Source organism: Spermophilus citellus, assembly GCF_964194105.1.
Source record: "Spermophilus citellus genome assembly, chromosome: 11".
Taxonomy (NCBI): Eukaryota; Metazoa; Chordata; class Mammalia; order Rodentia; family Sciuridae; genus Spermophilus; species Spermophilus citellus.
The window spans coordinates 24,561,359-24,584,489 of NC_138192.1; positions in this window are offsets into that span (position 1 = coordinate 24,561,359).

Genomic DNA, 23,131 nt, shown 5'->3' on the forward strand with positions numbered 1-23,131 from the left:
ACTTAAGCTTTTGGATTTCCTTTTTATCTCTTGTGAAGACATAGAAATAGCAATTTTCAAAAACCTGTAAATCACATGAAAACAGAAAAAGAAAAAGGAACTGCTTAGAAAGTCCAACATAATACTGATCAACTGTACTTCATTTTTGATGAACTAAATCTTATAGAGGTAAATTGGGAGAAAAGATAGCTTGGCAAAGGAATTAATAGTTAATAAAGGAGAACAATTTAAATAGCAAATATTCATCTTTAATTAGACGATGTAGTTTAAATGGTGAAAGAGCCCAGACCTCTATACTAGGTAGCCAAAACAAATGTTATGGGAGGGTTTTGTTTGAATTGTTATTTTTGCACTTTTTATTCATTTACTTGTAATGGGCACATAAAAGTAAAATTTTTAATATTTATGTGTTTACTGTAAAAAGTTCTGATGCATGTGTATAGTATGCGATGTTTAGGTCAGCTTAAACAGAGATAAACATTATCTATTTCCTTATACATTTATTTAAAGTGAAAATTTTTAAAATGCTTCCTTCTACCTTCTTGAAATATATAGTGCATAATTTTTTTTTCTACAGTCGCCAGACTCCACAAAAACACAAAAGAACTTCTTGCTTCTAACTATGACTTAGTACTCATTTATTCACCTTTCCCCATCTGTTCCCACACACTACTGTCTCTGGCCTCTGACTTTCATCATCATACACTCAATTTCCATGGGATCAGCTTTTCTATATCGTGCCACAGGTGAGTGAGATCGTGTGATAGGTTGTCTTTCTATTCCTTGATTATTTCACTTAAAATAACAATCTCCAGTTTCTTCCATGTTGTAAATGATAGGATTTCATTCTAAATGACTGGATAGTATCCAGCTGGCATATATACATATTCTGTATCTGTTTATCAGTTGATGGACACTTGCATTTCTCAGCTACTGTAAATAATGTTCTACAGTGAGCACAGGAGTGCAGAGTCACACAGTGATTGCACTTCCCTTATATAGATGCCCACTAGTGGGATTGCTATGGTGTTAGTGGATCTTATGGCAGCTCTATTTTATTTTTACTTTTTTTTAGTAACCTCCATACTTTTTATCCTAATGACTCTCCTAATTTATATTCCTATTGACCTTGTTCAAGTGTTTCCTTTTATTCATGTTCTGGCCAGTATATTTTATCTTATGTCTTTCTAAAAATTGCCCTGTTTTACTGGAGTAGGATAATTTTGTGGTTTTGATTTGCATTTCTTTGATAAGTAATGATATTGAGCACTTTTCCATACCTGTTGGCCACTCGTTTGTCTTTTGAGAGATGCTGTTTAGACTTATTTCCATTTTTTCCCCTATTGAAATTTTGGAGTTCCTTACATATTCTGGATACTGAGGTTTGTCAGTATCTTTTCATAGGGTAAAGTACCTTTTTATAGTACCTTTTCATAGGTAAGCATTACAAGTATTTTGTCTTTTCTCCAATTATATAGATTGTCTCTGGACTCTCTTATTTCCCTTGCTATATACAGAACATTTTTTAATCGAATGCAATCATATATTTCTGTATTTGCTTTTGCCTTCTGTATTTTCATGATCTTATCCAAAATATTCATGCCAATTCCAATCACTTGAAGTGTGTCCCTTTTTTGTTTTAGGAGGTTTATCATTTCAGGTCTTATAGTTAAGTCTTTAAATCTGTTTTTCACTGATTTTTGTAACTGGTGAGAGACTGGGACCTAGTTTCATTCTATATGTGGATATCCAATTCTTCTAACACCACTTATTCGAAACACTGTCCTTTCTCCAATGTACGTTCATAGTACATGTGTGAAAAATCAGTTGGCCACAGATGCATGGGTTAATTTCCCAGTTATCTATTTTGTTGCACTGGTTTATATGTCTGTACTTCTAATGCCATGCTGTTTTGATTACTTCATCTTTGTACCATATTTTGAAATTAGATAGTATAATGCCTCCTGCTTTATTATTTTTGCTTGAAATGGCTTTTTCCACTGGTACTTTTGTGGTTCCATGTAAATTATAGGTTTTTTTTTTTTTCCCAAGTTCTATGAAGAACATCCATTGGTATTTTGTGAGGGATTGTACTCAATCATTAGATTACTTTGGGTGGTACAAACATTTTAATAACATTGATTCTTCCAATCTGTGAACATTGGAATGTCTGTATGCACATGTGTTTGTGTGTGTTTGTGTTTGTATGTGTGCGAGCATACACATGCTTCATTTTCTTTCATTAATATTTTATAATTTTCATCATAGATACATTTTACCCCTTTGGTTAAACTTATTTCTAGTTTTTTTTTCCTTTTAAGAGAAGGACAACACATTTAGACCTTTTCAGTGAAATTCACAATTCACAACACTTTCTTATCTCAGCACTGCAAAGTATGTCTACAATTTTCTATTACAGATGCACTTTAAAAACATTTCCTGTGACATTACAGTAAACCTCTTCTTTTTTTTTTTTCAAATAGGGATAGTCCCAAATTCTTCTTCCAAACTAAAAATTCCATTTCAGTAAGTACACAAAATTACAGTAAGGCAGACACTTAAAAGGACAGCCAAAAAGCTCTCCAACGGTTGTTAGAAAGAATTTAGATATTTAAGAACAAAAAACTCCCTACTGTTAGGGACAGAAATTGAGGTTTAATTTTTTTTATCCCAGGTGTAAGTTGAATAAAAAATAGAAATTAAAAAAAGTTCAATTGTATATTAAGATGTTTTTATTCATTTGCCATACTGATTTAACAAATGGAAATATGGTATAAATATATAAACTTAAAAAGAGATATATAGTTGTCTTTATCCTTCATGCTAAGATATTTAAAAGCTTAAGGGTCAAACAATACCAAATATATGGGCTTCAATTATCTATGTTAGTCATTCACTAGTTTTACTAAGATATATCTGGAACACAGACAAGTAACCACATATATAATAATGTAACTATTACATACAATGAAGTTATTTTTTGAAAAATATACTTTAGTGAAACAATCCTGAAAGAAATACAAGAGGAAAGGCAGGGTATCAGTTTAAAGTATCAACCAATTTACTTCAGATACTTTGACTTCATGCTCTAAAATCTAATTATATTTTCCTATGCTGAGAGTTTCATGTTATGATAGTAAATAAATTGTGAAGTAAAGGAGACTTAGGTGACATTTTGTTTATGTTTTTATTTATCATAACAGCTTTATCAATTGCCTAGGATGTCAACTGCTTCATGGAAGTCTGAGAAATGTTCGTGCATAAGGATGTTGCCTTAGATGACTTTAAATTACCAGAACACTCAGAGGACTGAGACAGGAGGATCACTAGTTCAAAGCCAGTCTCAGCAATGGTGAGGTGTTAAGCAACTCAGTGAGACCCTGTCTCTAAATAAAATACAAAATAGGGCTGGGGAGGTGGCTCAGTGGTCGAGTGCTCTTGAGTTCAATAGTTGGTATATGCCTCCACCAAAAAAAATTACCCGAACACTTTAGTGAAACCTTTAAAAAACAAAGCAGTTTGAAAAATGGGGTAAAAGAGGCAGATACAGCAACTGCATTAGAGCTATCAACATAGAAATTCACTCAATTATGAAGTCTTGCAAAGATGTTATTTTCTTTCTCAAAATGCAAGGATGGTAATATTCCTTACTCCAGATCAGTCATTTTTTTACATCACTGCCTCATAATAATTCCTTATTTGTTTCATCTATTGATGGTTAAATACACAGGCTTATTCCCCCCACTATATATCAACAAGAGAAATGATCAAAATGGAAATGTCTTCATCATCTTACTACACTGTACTATTATTGAAGTCCACTGTAAGCCAATGAAGCTTTGCCCTTTCTTTTATTAACTTAGGCCATGAGAGAACAGATTCTCCTTTTTGTGAACAATACACAATTGATCTCTTTTTTTTTATGCTTGAAATCACTTGCATCAATACAGTGAAAAAGACTACTTTCTGTAAGACAACTGAAATTGTTTAGATTTTTCAAAATGTACATTTACATCTTACTGTTATCAACACAAAATTCAAAGAAGACATAGTCCCTTCTATGAGAACACTTTGCTAAAGCAGGCAATTGTGAACACGTCATGTCGGGAGGTCCAGCAAATGGAGGGCAAATGTGTATTGGGTGGCTGGTCACTCCTTTCTGGTAGCCACTCTATCTTGAATGTATCAAGGGGACAGCCTCTTCTAGCCCCCTTCAGGGGACCGTGTGAGGGCTTGCTCTTCTCACAATGCACAGGGGAGTAAGAAAATGAGGGGTAGTTTCTGGGTGGGGTGAAGAAAAGGGAAAGGGAAATGGAAAAGACTGAAGGAAGTGCATAGAAGCAAGAGTACTGAGGCTGGCATGTAGCTGGTGATGCAGAATATTCTCTCTTAGGTTTTTGTTTGTTTGTTTGTTTTTTGGTGGTTTTATTTCTTTGTTTTATTAGCTATTATGAATGGGATAACTTTCCTGGTTTCTGTTTCAAGTAATTCACTATTGGCATATATCTGTACTACTGAATTTTGGATGTTGATCTTATATTCTCTGCAACTTTGTTGAATTCATTTATTAGTTCATATATATATATATATATATATATATATATATATATATATATATATATATATATGAAGTTTTTGTGAACATTTTTGAAGAAGTTGAGGATGTTCTCTCCACTACTACTTAAATTTTCTTTTGTAAATTGGTATCCAATTTTGCTAATAATTGTTCTGCATGTTCTGATAGGATCATGAAATTTCTTTCCTTTTTAACTAGTTGATGTATTAGTTTATTTCATATTTGAGCCAGTCTTGCATACCTATGTAAAATTTTACTCAGTTGTTATGTAATTATTTTTATAGGTTGTTGTATTGGATTTGCTGATTATGTTTTTGATTTTCACATCTATGTTCATGAAAGATTATCCTAGAGTTTTCTATTTTTATATTATATTTTCTGGGATTTATTTATTTATTTGTTTGTATTGGGATAATGCAGGATTTGTTGAACGAGGTAAGAGGTTTCCCTTTTTTCTATTTTCAAAATGAGCCTGTGGGGGGAAAAATTGTACTATTCTCTTCCTTAGATATTTGGTTGAATTTGCCAATGAATTAATGTATATTTCATACTTTCTGTTTTGGGATATTATCATTTCAACTTTTTAATCAATACAGGCCTATGAAAATTGTCTATTTCTTCTTGAGTGAGTTTCAGAAGATTAAAACTTTCAAGGAATTGATCTACTCTATCTAGGTAATCAATTTGATGGGCTCAGAGTTATTCATGATATTCCTTTATTATCGATGTCCATGGGACCTACAGTGGCGTGACCTCTTTCATATATAATATTTGTAAATTCTGTCCTTCCTTATTTTGACCTTAGTCTGGTTATATATTTAATCAAGTTTATTATTTTTAAAAGAAACTTTTTTTGGACTTAATTGATTTCTCTCTTGGTTTTCTGTTATAATTTCATCGTTGATTAATACTCTCTTTGTTAATGATTTTACTTAGCTTATTTTAGATTTAGCTTTCCATTTCTGGCTTCCGATGTTGAGAACTTAATTGACTGATTTTAGATCGTACTTATTTTCTCAAATGCACTTTCATTCGGTTCATAAGTTTTCCTTTAACTGCCATTGTTTGGGCTGTATCTCACAAATTTTGATGTTTCTTTCAATTTGATTTTATTACAAAGGTTTAAATTTCTCTTTAAATTTCTTATTTAACCCTTGTATATAGAAATATGTCATTTAATTCCCTGTATTTTGATATTTTCTAATTGACATTGTTATTCATCTCTAATTTGTGTTGTAATACAAGATATTGTATGATTTCTATTCTTTTTAATTTGTAAAGGTGTGTTTTATGGTCCAGAATAGAGTCCATCTAGGTGAATATTTCATGTGACTTTAACAAAAATATCTATTCTGCTATTGTACAGTCAATAGATTTCCACTGCATTCAGTTGATTTTTTATATGTAAGTTCTATGTTCTTATTGATGTTCTGCCTGTTGGCACTATCTATATCTGATACAGAGGGATTAAGTCTTTAATTAGGTTGATTCCCAAGTATTTTATTTTTTTGAGGATATTGTGAATGGAGTGTTTTCCCTGGTTTCCATTTCAGAGGAGTTGTCGCTGATATACAGGAATGCCTTTGATTTATGCGTGTTGATTTTATATCCTGCCACTTTGCTAAATTCATTTATTAGCTCTAATAGTTTCTTTGTAGACCCTTTTGGGTCTGCTAGGTATAAAGACCTAAAAAGAGCATGCTACAGGGATACTGCTACATCGATGTTCATAGCAGCACAATTCACAATAGCAAGACTGTGGAACCAACCTAGATGCCCTTCAATAGATGAATAGATAAAAAAAATGTGGCATCTATACACAATGGAGTATTACTCTGCATTAAAAAATGACAAAATCATAGAATTTGGAGGGAAATGGATGGCATTAGAGCAGATTATGCTAAGTGAAGCCAGCCAATCCCTAAAAAACAAATGCCAAATGTCTTCTTTGATATAAGTGGAGTAACTAAGAACAGAGTAGGGACGAAGAGCATGAGAAGAAGATTAACATTAAACAGGGATGAGAGGTGGGAGGGAAAGCGAGAGGGAAGGGAAATTGCATGGAAATGGAAGGAGACCCTCAGGGTTATACAAAATTACATACAAGAGGAAGTGAGGGGAAAGGGAAAAATAATACAAGGGGGAGAAATGAATTACAGTAGAGGGGGTAGAGAGAGAAGAGGGGAGGGCAGGGGAGGGGAGGGGGGATAGTAGAGGATAGGAAAGGCAGCAGAATACAACAGACTCTAGTATGGCAATATGTAAATCAATGGAAGTGTAACTGTTGTGATTCTGCAATCTGTATACGGGGTAAAAATGGGAGTTCATAACCCACTTGAATCAAAGTGTGAAATATGATATGTCAAGAACTATGTAATGTTTTGAACAACCAACAATAAAAAAAAATTTAAAAAAATAAAGTCTTTAATTATAATGGTGGATTTATCTGTTTTTTTTTTCCTTGTAATTATAGTTTTGTCTCATGTAGTTTGACGCTCTGTTATTACTCTGTTGTTAGGGCCATATACTTAAAGCTTTTTGGTTTTTAGAGCTTAATGCTTAGTAGCTTGATTCATCCCAACAAACTCATATAGAATTTGATTTCAACTGATGATCACTGCTTTTATAGATTTGATTTTTTAAAAATTTCAATTCATGATCATTGCTTTTTTTGGTTTGATTTTTTAAAATTTCAGTTCATGCCACTGTTTTTGTTTTTTATTTCTTCCTTAACTTTCTTGACTTCTCCACCCCAAACCCTTAGTAACTTTAATACAATTTAGGCTTTCCTACACTGACACTTGTTCCTACAATGGCTATCACTCTTAAGTCTCTTCTCATACCCAGTGACTCCCTGTATTTGCCCGTCTCTCCCATTGGGAATAGCAATTTTCCCTGGGGTACTTACCTTTTTTTTTATAGCCCTGAGAAGAGTGTTTTGAGTTTTTAGACTCTCAAGTATTTTACTTACTTGGGCAGAGAAACAACTTACAAACTAGTTACATGTGAAGGATGGAAACAAAAATTTCTACAAGTCTTTTTTTAGAGGAGTATTTTTTCCTCCTACATGAAAATCTAGAATTAGAAATGCTGTGACATATGTAGGGGTGTGTGTGTGTGTGTGTGTGTGTGTGTGTGTACGCGCACGCGTGTATGTGAGAGTGTGTGTGTGTGTGTGTGTGTGTGTGTGTGTAACGATGAGAAACTGACTAAAGTCTTTTTTTTCTTAAATGATTGAAATCACTTATATCCCAACAGCAATATATGAGGTTTCAATTTGCTTCATATTCTTTCAACATCCTTGCCATGTTGCTAATATGTTTTTGAGATTTTATATTTTAACCATTTTACTGTGTGCAGATAACTCTCTTTGTAAGGTTTTAATTTTCCTTTTAATGGGGACTAATGATGTTGAGTAGTTTAACCATTTCTATATATTGTTTTGCAAAATATTTCAAATCATTTGTCCATTTTTGTTTCGATCACTTGTTTGTCTATTTATTAAGTTGCAGAGGTGTGTGTCTGTGTGTGTGTGTGTGCACACGCACACATATGCATTTATTACAGATAAAAGTTCTTAGATATAGAAACATATTTACTCAAGCTGTGGCTTGGGCATCCATGTGCTAAGTAATCTCTTTTGATAAGAATGTTTAGTAACAACAAAATCCACTTTGTTATTTATAAATTTTATTCTTGGTGCTTTCTAAGAGCCCCATTCTAAGAAATATTTGTTGACTTTAGGGTTTAAGCCTTCCTATAAACATAGAGTTTCTTCTCATAATTTCTTTTACAAACTTACAAGTTGAATTTTATGTCTGCAATTTTTATATGGACATCAAGTTTTCCTAGAACCATTCTTTTTTTAAAAATATTTTTTAGTTGTCAATGAACCTTCATTTTATTCATTTGTATGTGGTGCTGAGAATCGAACCCAGTGCCTCACACATACTAGGCAAGCACTCTACCACTGAACCACAATCCCAGCCCCCTTCTTAGAACCAATCTTAATATGACTTACTTGTACCCATTAAATTGTTTTGGCACTTATTCATTCTATATGGATGGTCTTAATAATGAATTTTAGACACTTATTCCATGGAACTACTTGTGTTCCTTTAGTGAATACTATTCTGTATTAATTACGCAGGGCTATAATCTGGTAATGTAACTCTTCTATTTTTTTATTTACTTAAAATACTCTACATATTCTATATCATTTGAAGTTTCTTATGAATTTTATGATGTATATGATAAAAAACTAAAATTTTGGTTATAATAATATTAAGTTACACATCAAGTTGTGGAATGCCTATATCTGAATAATATTGGACCATTTGCTCAATAAATGTAATGTATCCATCCATTTTATTGTGTCATCTCTGATATTATTCAGCAGCGTTTTCTAGTTTTCAATGTTCATCTTTTGTCACATTTATTTCTAAATATTCTGTGTGTAGGCGCACTATTGAAAATGATATTGCCTGTATCACTTTCTCCTTCCCTGTTCTCAACATTTAACAGAACTGCTGTGCCTGTGCCTAGGAAAAAGTCTTAATTAGCAATGGTATTCAGGCCCCATCTTTTTCATAGGTCAGTGAATTTCATACAAAAGTTCAGGCAGGGTAGTACTGACTTTTTTGTATAGAACTTCTAGGGATTCAAAACTACCATGTCAGCCCAGAAGTTACTCTTTAAAAATGTGTTAAAATTTTATCTCATTTAATTTCTTCCATCTCCTAGGCATTTTTTCCCTTTTCCCAGGCTTTCCTGTGGATTTTAATTTTCTATATTTTTACTACCTCTGCTTTGTGATGGACATTTAATAATAAACAAGAAAATTATAATTTTTAGCTTTTCTGTCATGTTCTTATGGTTAGAATGTCATTGGAATTTTCTTATAAATTTGTACATCCCAAGAAGAAGCTGAAGCCCCATTTTTAGTTTTTGCTTTATGCCCTACTACTTCAACTAGAATTCTCTTTCAGGGGCTGTCATAATTTTCTTCTTATCCAAGTTTTTTGTGATATATTTTATGACATTTCTGGCATTTAATACATGCAGAACTTGGTTAAATTTTTAAACTGTAGTTATTTACACATGAAAACCTATTAAATCTACAGTTTACAGATAATAGACTGTCTGAGGAGAAAAATGGAAAGAACATGGGGCATAGAACTAGACTTAAATCTGACTTTGACATTTATTAGCTCTACAACCTTGAGCACATCCCCCTAACTTTGCTATCTCTTAAACAGTTAACTACAAAGGAGAAATTAAAACATGTACCATGAATTATTCATGAGAATGGATTGAGGTAATATAAATATGTGCAGGTAAGTATATGGCAACCAGGTGACTGAAATCTTTTCCTTGAATCTGAATATAAACCTACAGAACAATTGTAGATATAGTTAATATAATTTTAAAACTGAATAAATGACATATTTTAGTCATGCCTACAAACCTTGCATTGTGGACAGACTTTTATTCAAAATATTTTCTCCATGTAGTTGTTTTAGGTGTATATTACCTGTCATTGTTTGTGTTTGTTTAGACTTTCAGTAACAGCTTTTTTCCAAATAAGTATGGGAAAAGGGTCTGGCTGGCCTATGTGTTCAAGGTTCTCTTCTGTTGTAATGCAGCTTATTTCCATTGTTGGTGCCTTATTGCTAATAAGGATTGATTTGGCCTTGAAATTACAATCCTGTGATAGTCTCTTGAGTTTTGGGGATTATAAGCACATGTCCTTGACTTATTATTTTTCCCCTTTTTATTATTTTTTCCCTTGTGTATTGTATTATCTAAAACCTCCAATGCAATTTTGAGCAGAAGAGTTGAAAACACATAACTTTTCCTCACTTCTATTTTAAGGGAAAACATGCAGTTTTTTCCTCAGTAAACCATTTTAGCCACAGTTTACTCTCTAGCATCTTCTTCTACTAATACCTTTGGTTTTAGTATCAGAAAATGCTGACTTCATATAGTGAGTTGGGAAGGGGTTCCTAACTACTGTGCTTTCTGAAAAAGTTGCAGAATTGGAATTGTCTCTAAAATGTTTTCTGGAGTTCTTTTGATACTAAGATTTTCTTTTTGTGAGGGTTTCATCTATAATTTTACTTCCTTTCATAGATATAGAGCTATTGGGTTACATATTGCTTCTCTTTTTTATTTACTTTTTGTAGTTGTAGATGGACATAATGCCTTTATTTTATTTGTTAATTTTTATGTGGTGCTGAGGATGGAACCCAGTGCCTCATGCATGTTAGGCAAGTGCTTTGCCACTGAGCTACAGCCGCAGCCCCGACATATTGCTTCTTGAATGAGCTTATTAACTTGTTGTTAGATATTTGTGCATTCAGCTAAATTTTGGAATATATTGATATAGACAGCTTCATTGTGTTGCCTTATGAAGATGATAAGATCTGCAGTGATGTAATCTTTTTACCAATATTAATAATTTGTGGGCTTTCCCCCCACATCTTCTAATCAGCCTGAATGAAGGTCTTATCAATTTTACTCATCTCAAAACAACACTCATTTTTCCATTGGTTTATTGTGTTCTTCATCATTTCTTGCCCTTACATTTATTATTTATTTTTAATTTAGTTTAGTGTTCTGTATAAAACAAAATTTTATATATAGTATATATGTATACATATATAAAACATAATTATATCTATAAAATAAAACACTAAACTGGTTGTTAGCCATTTAATAATTTAAAATTTTAAATAATTTAAGTTAAAAATTTTGGTCATTACTGTGGACTCTATTTTTGAAACAAAGGGATTCGAATTTAATTTTTTCCTTTCTATTCACCCACTGTAGTTGAAACTCAGAAATTAAGATGTTGCTTTCTTCCTTGATACTAGGTGAGAAATATATTATATACTTTCTTCATATTAAGAACATTTTGTATATCATTCTGTTACTAATTCTGAAATTAATTTCACTATAGGCAGATAACATACTTCCTATAATTTACATTCATTGGAATATTGAGATTTGTTTATGGTTCAAAATATGTATAGCATATTACAGGTTCAACACCTACTTCAAGAATATACATTCTGTTGTTGTGGTAAGGGTGAATTCCTACCAATATTAGCTTATTTTAGTTTAATAATTTTTAAATTCTGTATTTTCCCATATTGTAGTCTCTCAAATTATTCAGTCATTGGATAAAGTACATTGAGTGTACTTTATTAGGTTCATATACAAATTAGAATTCACAAAAATAAGTTCTTATGATACTGCTGAACCTGTGCTTAGTGTATTGTCAAAAATAACCCTGAAAAAGCTAAAAAGTTAAAAACTTTTTTGAAACTCATATTTCTTACATTAACACTAGCAGCTTGGAGTGCATAAAAACTTGAATGAAATAAATGTGTTTCTCAAATTTTAGTTACATGTTAAAGATCAATAAAATGTCTACACCTAGAGTAGTAACATAATTTGAAAAAAAATATTATATGAAAATTTTCATTAGTTACCTAGTAAACTATTGCAACAGATCAGTTTTGGTAAAATTTAACAGAATAACTGGGTGCCCTATATCCTTTTTCATTTAATGCATAAAATTAGTCATCACTCACACTCAAGGGAAGTAGCTGATGAAATATGTGTTATTCACTTAAGAAATATTTTACATTTAAAGGATACTACTTCAATGCCTTTTTACAAATGAAGACATCTCTAATAAAGAAAATGCACACATCAAATCCAGTTAGTCAATTAATTATTTCAAGCAATGTTCCTTCAAATCTCTGTGCAATTATATGGCAGAGTCTTTAGGGTATGTATTTGGCCCTCCATATCTAAGGCTTCCACATGTTCAGATTCATCCAAAATAGACCAAAATTATTCAGAAAAAAATTCAGAAAAAAAGTTTTGTCTAAGCCAAATACATACAGGCTATTTTTTTGTCAACAGCTGTTTACATTGCATGTACATTATATTAGGCATTGTTAATACTCTAGTGATTAAAATATTCAGGAGGCTGTGTGTAGGAAACTTACAAATACTGCACAATTGTAGATAAGAGACTGAATCCAGTACTCATGGATTTTGGAATCTGCAGGAGTTCCTTGACCCACTCCCCCACAGGTAACCATGGATGACAATATCTATAAGGCAGTACACAGGATAGTATTATACTGCATTGAAATAGAACAGGCTATTATAAAACTGGAATTTAGACACATATGCTTTGGATAAAAGTGAATCCCAGAATTACAGTATAATAAGATACAGGCCATTATGGGAGACATGAGTTGTGTTAAAAACATTTTTTTCTGAGATCCTTTTTGTGGACAGATTGTGTCGAATACCCATCATTGCCATGACAGCTACAATTGTGTACATCTGATTCAGAGAGGATGCAGTGGTATCCTTTCGTGGTGCACAGATATCTGTCTCTTGTCAGGCAGTTTCCTCACATTTCATCGCAGCATCCTTGACAAGTTGGAATTAGAGTTCTCAGTTTCAATGTGATTGTGTGAAATGCTGTTATCATAATAGCTGCTGTGATACCAAACACCCCAAACCAGAGAAAAACATAAATAATCCATAACACAAAGTCTCAATAGGCACGTTTTTAAAACATGTAGAAAAACAATTCTTGTCATTTCCATTGGAGGACAAAGATAGTAATTTCTCTGTCAATAGTTTCCACATGTTTTCCCAAACTTGTGTTTCTTTTTGGGATTTATTAGCAAGTTAAACTTTCCGTTCTCGCTCCAGTTGGGCTCTCAATCTTCCTTCCATTAAATCAAGGCTCTGAATTATGGGAAATCAGTGTCCCACTGCAGACAGGCGCCATGCACTTTTTTCTACATCCATTTGGATAGAGGTCTTCATTTTTTTTCATGTTCAGGCTCTATCACATTTTGATGCAAATAAAATCCATAATCAGATTAACTTGGAGAAGTTTCACATGTGGAAAGAAACAAGAGAATCAGTCCACATAGCCTAAGGGAAAGAAGGGACAAGATGTGTTTTTGAAAGAAAATTCAAGTGAATAACTTGTTTCCAGGAATGGGAATGTAAATTGTAAATTTCAGGTTAAACCTCTGCTTAGTTCAAGTGTTTTGTTTGGAATGGTTTTTTACTATTGTTTATAGAGCATATAAATGCTTTTTAAAACTTAGTGGAAGACTGTGATAGGTAATTATTTAAAGAATTACAGTTTTTACTTTATAATTTTTGGACTAACACATTTTTAGGACACTTCTTTTTGATTAATATGAAAATAAATAGTATTTAAATAAGTGCAAGGACTAATATAAAATGAAAATTAGTCATAAAAGTATATGCAGACATATGTAAGATGTTAATTTATTGAAATGTTAAACTCTGCTTTTTATGTAATCTGAATAAGGAAAACCTTAAGTAATATCTTTTCATGAAACAGATATGCACATAGAAAAACAATTTTTGTGAACCAAATGATATAACATTTGTCTCCCTTTAACCTTTAATTCTTGAACTCTGTTTATTGGAAGAAATTCATAAAGAGGAAAGAAGAGTTTACAAATAATGAAAGTTTAACATATATACAAACCAGGTGATGTACATACTCACATGTATGCAATTACTTTCTGATCATACATGTAGTTTTGAACTTTTCCTCCTCAGAGGAAATCACAGTGAAAACTGTGTTATACCACCTGAATATTTTCATTTTATGTAAACTGTGCATACTCATATGCATTTTATATTCTTTTAATGAATATGAGGGGGGATAATGTATTCTGAGATTTTTACATCAAGTTTTGATATTTATCCAAATAGTCTGGTTGATGAGCTTTACATATTTTATATCAGCAAATGAACACTTTTTAAATTTTCTTTTATTTTTGAAGACCATTTTTTATTTCCAATGTTTTGAACAGTGCAGCACTAGCCATTCCTATGTGTACTGATTTCTAGAATACACCTAAGAGTGGAATTTCTGACACATCACTAAATATTTTTTATTTAGATTTGCCTAGTTATATATGGACAGTTTGTGACAATTCTTATTTTTAATATTGAAAACTTGTAAATTTAAATACCAGAATACTCAGCTTTAGGTAGGAAAAGATACTATATATATATATATATATATATATATATATATATATATATATATATATGCCTTTTTACAAATGAAGACATATATTATATATATATGTATATAAATTTATTTATTTTACAGTAGAAAGCATTTTGACATATTGTACAACATATATACATTGGAGCACAACTGCTCATTTCTCTTGCTGTGCATGGTTCAGAGGCACTTCTCTAGTGTAATCATAATGTATATAGGGATATAGGGTAATAATGTCTGTCTCTTTCTACCATCCTTCCCGTTCCCACAACCCAACCTCTCCCCTTACTCCCTTCTACATGAAGCAAAGTTCCTTCATTCTTCCCTATTCCCTGGCTCAACTATGGATCAGCATCCACTTATCAGAGAAAATATTCAGCTTTTGTTTTGGGGGGATAGGCTTATTTCACTTAGCATGATATTCTCTACTTCCATCCATTTGCTTGTAATGCCTCATTCTTCTTTAAGGCTGAATACTATTCCATTGTATATATATACCACATTTTCTTTATCCATTCCTCTGTTGAATGGGCACCTAGGTTGGTTCCATAGCTCAGCCCTTGTGAATTGAACTGCTATAAATATTGATGTGGCTGAATCACTATAGTATGCTGATTTTAAGTCATTTGGATATAAACCAAGGAGTGGGATAGCTGATTCAAATGGTGGGTCCATTCCAAGTAGGAAAAAAAAAATACTTAAATGTGCTGAAAAAGAAAGGTAAGTACCCTCAATCTAGCTAATAAGACTCCTGCCATGTATTTTCCCTTGGCTTATGTTACTAATCCTGGTCAAATTGAGATCCATTTTATCAGTGACTTATATTTCCTACTTGTTGGTGTTTCTTATTTTTCCAGTATGTATTTAGTATTTTTCAATTGGTTTGTAATTTTGTTCAGATTTCTTCAAATACTAATCCTCTTTTGGTTAATATATTAAAGCTTAATTAATGTTCTCTTCACATAAAAAATCATATAGAAAATATCCTGAATATTTAATATTATATTTTGTACTTTTTGAGTATGATTCAAGAAATAAGTCCTACCCCATACATTTTATGGAAAAGCCTTGAAGTTATTCATCTCATATTTCTAATTAGTTTAGTTTAGAATTCATTTGCATCATGTACAGTGTTTAGTGGAGTAGTTGTTAATTTCCATGTGGTTAGTGAATTATTCTATCATTTATTGTATAGTTTTAATTTAGCTTTAGAAGAAGCCCTGGAATTCATGATCGGGGATTGTCAGGGTTATTTCTGGTGGGCTTTCCCTCCTGGTTTATGGCCACCTTCTTTCTGTGCCCTCACATGGCCTTTTCTTTGCTCTCCTGGAGAGAGATCTGATTTCACTTCCTCCTTTGAATATACCAGTCCTATTACAAAGGCCTAGACTTATGACCTCATTTGCCCATACATCTGGATTTCATACACTAAATTCTCATTAAGCCACAGTTAACATTTATTCCTTGGATTTTGTCTTAAAAGTCAAAGAAAAAGACACAACCACTCAAATAAGATTTGAGCCCTAAACTTTACTCCAAATAAGAGTCATCATCTTAAAAGCCAGTCATCTTTTAAGATGAGTGGTAATGAAGCACGTTGTATTCTTCTTAAATTTTTTGAGAAAGTCTTTAAAATGATAAAGCTGATGACTTCCAGGGTTGTTGGCAAAACTTTCATAATTGTTGGAAGAATCTTTAATGCCACTGCATATCTCTGAAAAAGGCAACACATGGCAAGAATCTGAAGTGCTTGCTTTCTTACTAACATAGGAAATAAAAGCATTTTCAAGCATTGCAGGAGCTCCATCTGTGGCAAAAGATGAAGCTGTTATTTCACTTGAAGTTATGTTCTAAAAGAAAAAGAAATCTTTCAGATATAGTCAAAAAGAACATGATTTCCCTCTCATGATGTCAACATGCACCTACAGAATAATAGTAATAATATTTTATGAGAAGAAGTGGGTGGCAGAGAAGATTCAACCAGTTTCATATTGAAATGGTTAGCAAGGCTGTCAACACCTTGATGCAAATAAATGATAAATCACATATATATAGAATATCTTTAGAACTATATAGATGTAAATGTGCAACATACATAACATTTGTGATAGATTATACATAGAATTGTATACACTAGAGTACTGAACTTCAGTTAAAAAAAGAATCAGTTTCCAATAATGTCTTAATTTCTATTCCACTGATCATTTTGAATTTTTAAAAGCATATTATTTTACTTTTGAAATTTACATATATATATTTTTTATAAAACATTTATATCATAACATTTTAAGGTATCTGGAAGAGCTGCAATTGACTATGAAAATATTCTAATTTGTATTGGTGATTAACTTACAGTTAACTTATTTATTATTGCTAATAAATAATGTTTTGTAGTTTTTACTGAATGTATAATTAAAGGAAAAGACTACTTTGAATAGAGTTTAATATAAATAAAGATCTTATTTTTTCTTCCATTCAGTTTTAAAGACCTTAGTAATTGATCTATAGATCACATTTGTTAAATATCACTTCTTTATAAATGTTATCTTTCAAGCAATGGTACAGGTATCCTTTGTTCAAATGTAATATAAATTGTATATATGCCACATTCAATACAAATTTAAAAATTGCTATTGTTTAGGTTATTTTGTTATTTAGAATTAGTTAACTGTTCACATTTGGACTAAAACTAGACGTTTCTCATAGACAAATGAAAGTTGTCATTGCTCTCCTACCTTAGATATGCCTTATCTTAAAATTTGGGGTGTGGGTACACATTAAATTTTCTTTACCTGGAGATAATTTTCTCCCCCCTGGTTAAGTAGATACATGATCTCCTTTGGGTCTGTTCAATGCAAGGAGTACAAACAAGTTAAAAATGAAATTGACATTTTTTTTTTTTAATTTGTCCTTTAAATGGTCACTTTACTTCTGTGTTTATTCCTTTTTCAATCTGTCTAACTTTAGTTTGGGAAAAAAAAAAAACATACTGCAAGTAGAAAAAAATGAAATATAAAAAAATGAATTTTTTTAGATGAAATAGATCTAAGAAAAATGTAACTTGGTAAAAACATGTTGCATTTGGAAACATAACTTCTTTCTAATCTATTTTGTGGCTTTCAAAAAAACATGGAGGTCATAGTGAATTGAAAGACTTCTATGTAATGTAAATTAAGATACAATTCCATCTGTTCTCAAAAGTACAATTCCATACAACTTCACAATTGGCAAATGAGTCTTAATAGAGTAATACAAATGAATTGCTCTGGGCAGAAATGTAAATAGTATTCCTAGTTGATAACTTGTTTTATCTCAGTGCATGGATATGCTACTGCTGATATATGAATTGGCCATTATCTCAAATTATTTTATCTGGTTGGGATGATGAATTGAACTAAGCCAAGGACCATCTCTCTCCCAGTGATACAGCTGGTTCCCAGTGACAAGTCCTGAGGCAAGCATATAAAGCAGGGTTTATTTAAAAATGGTAACATAGATTTCTCCCAGGAGGGAGAAGGGGGCCATAGCTGGTATCCAGGCAACCCAAGAAGTGAGAATGTTCTTTTTTTATAGGTCTTAGGCTTCCTTTGTTCCCCTGTTTTCTTCCCCTTATCTCTCTCCTTCTTGCCAAGGGACTAGGCCCAGGAGATGGTTGGGATGGCCAAAAGGTGAGAAGCAGATGGGCTGTAGGGGCCAAGCAGGAAGGAAGCCCAGGGTGCATGAACAACTTTATAACTCCCAGGAGAGAGGGACAATCCCTGGGAAAGTTGGCCTTGGCGAAAGGTTGGAGCAAGGGCAGGTTATCTTGATAAGGGTGGAGGAAGGGCTCCAAAGGCATTAGCATTTCAATCCCTCTCCAACTTCCCAGACTCAAATTGGCCTCTGTTTTGACTACCTATTTTTAATTCTGGTTTTACTAGAAGCTAACCTTCACTTATCAGAGAAAAAAAGAGACAGTCCTCCCTCACATGGTAATTTGAGAATGATGTCTCAGAAAGGGCAAAGTAAGTTGCTAAAATATTATGTTGATCCTTTGAAACAACAATGAGCTAAAAAATACTAACCAAATCAACTTTTTGCAAACCCTGGAGCCTAACCTAAATTTAGTATCAGGAATGATTAATGAAAGAAAAAGGCCAGTGGAAATTTCATAAGAGAACATTCATACCTTATTACTCATCTAACTCCCCAGTGCAGCAGGATGGCAGCTTTGGGTTAAACAAACCAGATCCCTGGTGCAGGGTGTTAGTGTAAGTGACTTACTTTTAAAACAATGTGATTGTGTATGCTGACCTGTTCACTTGTTCCCTGTGGGACATGGACAGATTAATATCTGTTTATCCATTTGTTAATTCAAACAAAAGAGAGATTTATTTATCTGGCCAGGGATTGTCTCCCACCCATAGAGACTGATGCTCTGTGAGAGAACAGCCATTTCCTGGCCTGTGTCTTGGGAATTTAAGGACAACAACCCCAACTCAGGGACTTTTCTCAGCGTCATGCAAGCAAGCAAGTTACAGAGGCTAAAAAAAAGCAGTTAACTTAATCGTATCTTGGGTCTGAACAAGTGTTAGACAACCTTATCTTGAGTTTCTGCTGAGCGGGGGGGGGGCGATAATCTATTTTAAAGTTATGTAGACCCATAAATGTACTCAAACTCACTATATAGCTCACCACGACCACCACTATACCCTGAGTTGATTGCATTCTGTGGGGTACAAAGTACAGGAAAACAATTTTTATAAGAAGACAGCTTTCATTTCAGTTTCTTAGATGCAGCTCATATAACAGTTTTTATAGAAGGCAGCAAAATGCAGTCTTAGACCTGTCTATGACAGTTCTTGCTTTATAATTGTCCTATCTCACTTATCAAAATCTTATATCTATAATCTATATATTTTTACTAATCTATAACATATAACTTACACTTTTACTGATTTTTATTGATTAGTTTACACAACACCTTCTACACAATCAAGATGAAAGTCTTTCTGAACAATAACAGAATCTGCTGAAACATTTAAAGAGATTCAGTGACATTGCCTACCTGAGTCAAGCAGGGACAGTGGATGGGACAAGGGACAGTGGATGGGACAAGGGACAGTGGATGGGGCAAGTATCAGCTAATTCTAAAGTTTGGGAAATATACAGCTCCAGAGGAAGTTCCTTGAATAAATAAGTGCCTATGTTTATTGGGCAAGTTGTGTGAAATGTGCATGATGAGGACTCAGAATAAATCTGAGAGGACCCTAGGCATGCAGAGTTGGTATAACTGAACTCTGCTAAAGCAAAAGATTAAGGATAATGCAGAGTTCTAGGTGGTCTGACTTAGCACTGAAAAAATACCATAGCTCCAAGCCAATCTGAAAAGAACTGAGAGAAGATTCTGTTTGACTCCAAAAATGTAGAACTCTAGAAAACCACTAACTGACTGCTGAAATAATAGTGAATACAGACCAAAAGTAATACTCTCTTTGGGAAAAGAGTTTGGAGGGCTGGAGATATAGCTCAGTTGATAGAGTGCTTGTCTTGCATGTAGTTCTAAACCCAGCACCACAAAAAAGAATTATAATAATAATAAAATGTTTTGGAATTTTCACCATGTATACAGGTACAGCCCTAAACAATTGATATTGGCAAAACCTGGGAAGAAAGAGACTTTATTTCTAGCATTACCACACTGAAATATCCAAACTCCCCAGTTTTCAAGAAGAACCAGAAATTACAAGGCATAAAAGTAAAAGAGAAGAGTATGACTAATTCATATGTGTGGAGGAATACCTGTGGAGGAGGTGCACAAAGTACAGACATAGACATTACAGTACAGGCAGGCAGACAGAAGGTGGAGCAGAGAGGAGTGAAGTGGTTAAAAAGAAGTACAGAACTGCCTGGGAATTTATTAACTCAAGGAACACATACCTCCCCTTATTATGACTATATTCAAATTAATTTTTCTTTAACCCAAGTTTTAGCTAACTGAGATAAGTTCCAGGTTAATATAAACACAGAGCCTCTCACACCCAAGCATGTTACTATGAAAACCAGGTAGTGCACCTGCATAGTTATCTTAGTAGCCTCAGGGGGAAACTGCTGGGCTTTCTGATCTTGGGAATCAGGGTACCAGTTACCTCCTGGGAGTTTGCTTACAGGGAGACACTTCCCTGTCTCTTTCCAGGATCAGAATACCTACATATATGAGAAAAGTAAATTAGAAGAAACAATTTTGAAGAAGCCTATATGTATTTAGTCCACAAAACTTTTGAATAAATGGTCTAAAGGAAACAATGGACAAAGAACTAAAGAAAATTGGGGGAAAAAGTGTGAAAAATGAGAATATCAATAAAGAGCTATAAATAAGAAATTCAGCAGCTCAAAAGTACAATAAATGAAAGAATTAGGAAATTTAAAGAAAATTGATACAATCAAGGCACAAGTCTTATTAACAGAAAATAATTTTAGAAAGGGATAGCAAAATATCTGTGGGACAATGTTAAACAGATTATGGAAACCTTAGTAAAAATAGGCATAAAAGAGTCAAAATAATATAACAATTGAAAACTTGCAAAATTTTTGAAAGACATATACTGCATTTTTAAATAGTAGCCATTCAAAGAAATCAACTTCTTCTATACAGTCTTCTTAAGAAGATTGACAGCTAATTTCAAATCAGAAATTGGAATTCAGAAGGTATTAGGATGGCATACTTATGAAAAAAAAAGATATCAACCCAAAATTTCCACATCTACCAAAACTATTTTTCAAAAATAAAGAAAATTAATACTTCTCAGGTAAACAAAATCTGAGGCCTTTCTTCATTCTAGAACTGTACTACTAAAAATAAAGGGAATCCTTTCTGCCAAATTAAACATTTACTAAAGCCAAAGCAGTACAATGAAATAAAAAATGATAGATAAGGCAAATATATCAGTAAATATAAATGTCATTTCATGTTTTCTGTTTGTAACTTTTTATTTTATATGTAATTAAAAAGGAAATTAATAAAAATATGAATAGTACATGGAGCTAAATAAAAGCAGAATTTTATAATGCTAATCATGCTAAATTACTGGCAATTTACAGTAGCTTGATAAAATAACCACTAGAAAAATATCTAAAAGATCAGTATTTAACATAGTACAATTAGAAAACTAAATAAATGCAGTAAGTGTCCCAATGGAAGAAATAAGAAACTAATGAAAAAGATACAATGGATAAATAGTCAAGATAGAAGGTAAACAGGAGCTTAAGGACATGAGGTACACTTCGTTCCTACTATATGTTCTAGACATATCAATATATCTAACATCCTAAAAAGCAGAATTCTGAAATATGTCATATTTTGAGTCATAAATACATCTCAATAATTTTTATTATATAATTTATATAAATAATTTTTTATAAATCATATAAAAATATAATCTGGTATTAATGGAATGAAGCTAAACCTCAATAAGGAAAACATCAGGAAATTTACAAATATAAAAAACTAAAAAAAATCCTTAGGAAACTGGACAAAGTAGAAATCAAAGGGAATTTAAATATTCTTAGGATTATGTATTAAGAAATTAACTCTCTACTTACAAATGACAAAATCCTTTACATAAACAATCCTACAGAATAAAACTAGACACAAACTAATAGATCAAATCAACAAAGTTAGAAATCCTTCAGTGTGCAAAGTCAACAAACAAAAATCAATTGTTTGCCAGGGTGGTGGCACACGCTCATGATCCCAGTGGCTCAGGAGGCTGAGGCAGGAGGATCACAAGTTCAGAGCCAGGCCCAGCAATTTAGTGAGGCCCTGTCTCTAAATAAAATATAAAAGGGCTGGGGATGTGGCTCAATCGTTAAGCACCCCTAGGTTCAATCTCTGGTAACCCCCCCCCCCCCAAAAAAAATGATTAGTTCACCTGCAGTGAATAATCTGAAGAAATTTTAAGAAAAAATTCTTTTTACAATAGCGTCCAAAAGAATCAAACATGTAGACACTGGACCCCAACCCCAGGCCCAGGACTGTCCCGCTGACCAGCACAAGAGCCAAGGACAAGGTTAGTCCCAGGACAAATTTCTAAAGGCATGTGATCAACCCAAACTGAGCCAAGAGGACATACACAATTTAAACAGATCAATTTCAAGCAAGGAAATAGAAGACTCCGTCAAAAGCCTACCAACAAAGAAAAACCTGGGAACAGACGGATTCACAGCTGAGTTTTGCAAAACATACAAGGAAAAATATGAATATTAATTATTCCATGAAATAGAAAAGGAAGGAACCCTTCCAAACTCATTCTACGAAGCTAGTATCATCCTGATACCAAAACCAGACAGAGACACATCAAGGAAAGAAAATTTCAGACCAATATCCCTGATGAACACTGATGCAAAAATTCTCAATGAAATTCTCACAAATTGCATTCAAAAACATATTTAAAAAATAGTGAATCATGATAAAATGAGGT